The 1162-nt window shown below is 67.5% G+C and overlaps 1 protein-coding gene across 7 annotated transcripts in view; it reads right to left on the bottom strand.

Moving 5' to 3' along the window:
• UBTF (upstream binding transcription factor) overlaps nucleotides 1–503 on the bottom strand; it is a 20723-nt gene extending 20220 nt beyond the window's left edge. For all 7 annotated transcript variants that reach the window (XM_027664880.1, XM_027664882.1, XM_027664884.1 and 4 more), the window contains exon 1: nucleotides 408–503. The gene's annotated coding sequence lies outside the window, so the exon portion shown is untranslated. The remainder of the gene's footprint in view (nucleotides 1–407) is intronic.
• Between the last annotated feature and the right edge of the window lie 659 nt (nucleotides 504–1162).

Below are 1162 nucleotides of genomic sequence, written 5' to 3'. Positions count from 1 at the left end.
GCCGCTTTTTGGGGGGCGGCGGCGGGGGCTCGGGGCTCGCTCGGCGGGGCCGGGGCGGGGGAGCGGCGGTTGAACGGCGGCCAGCTCTGCAGCGCTGGCCCCGGGCGTGGACGCGCTCCAGTCCCCGCAGAGACGATCGCGCTTTCCCCCGCCTCCATGGCGCTGCGTTCGCTCTTCCAATCAGCCGGGCTGAGCGCGGCCGGGATCCGCCGGGATCTCCCCGCCAGCCCCGCCGCCCCGCCGCCGCTTTCCGCCGGGTTTTTTATTGCTCTTTGCTTTTGCAACACTGTGGTGAGAAGAAAAAGAGGAGGAGGAGGAGGAGGGAGGAGAGGAGGGGAAGGGGGGGGGGGGGGGGGGGGGGGAGGGGGGGAAAAAAAAAAAAATTAAAAAAAAAAAAATCTCCTTACATGTGCAACAATCCTCGGCCGGCGTTTGCATAAAGAAAAAATAATTTCAAACAAAAAAAAAAAAGGAGAGAGGAGAAAAAAAAAATAAAGGGGGGGTGGTGGTGGAAGCGGAGCGGGGGGGGAGCCGAGCCGGGCCCCCACGGCACGGCGGGGCCGCGCTCCTGCCCGCCCCGCGGCCCCGGGACACGGCGGCGGGGGGGGCTCTGCCCGGCGGGGCGGGCGAGGGGCAGCTTCCTCCCCTCCTCCCTCCCTCCGCTCCCTTTCTCTCCTCTCTCCCTTCCCTCTCTCTCTCTCCCTCTCCCTCTCTCTCTCTCTCTCTCTCTCTTAATTTTTTTTAATGGAATTTCTCCAACTCCACCTTTGTTGTGCTGGGCGTCATTCCCCGCAGCCAATCCCGGCCGGGCAGCGCCTGCACATTCCCGGCCATCCCGGCTGCCTGCTCAGTACGGGCCATCCCGGGCTGCTTCCGTGCCACCGGCCGCCGCCACGCTACCGAACAACCCCCCCCCCCCGGCACCGGGTACCCCGGGCTGCCTCCATTTCCATGGTACCGATCGCCACCGCCACGGCAGCGGCTGCCTCCATGGCACGGCTGCTTCCGCGCTCCCGGCTGCCTCCACGGTGCCGGCCACCCCGGCAGTCCCGGCCTGTCCAGCCGCTGCCACGGTACCGAGAACACCTCCGCGGCACCGGCTACCCCGGGCTGCCTCCACGGCGCCGGCTGCTTCCACGGCACCGGCTGCCACCGCGGTACC

The sequence above is a fragment of the Corapipo altera genome, unplaced genomic scaffold (assembly GCF_003945725.1).
Source record: "Corapipo altera isolate COAL_440 unplaced genomic scaffold, ASM394572v1 142, whole genome shotgun sequence".
Lineage (NCBI taxonomy): Eukaryota > Metazoa > Chordata > Aves > Passeriformes > Pipridae > Corapipo > Corapipo altera.
The sequence above is the reverse complement of the archived record's forward strand: the minus strand, read 5'-3'. Positions and strand labels throughout refer to the sequence as shown.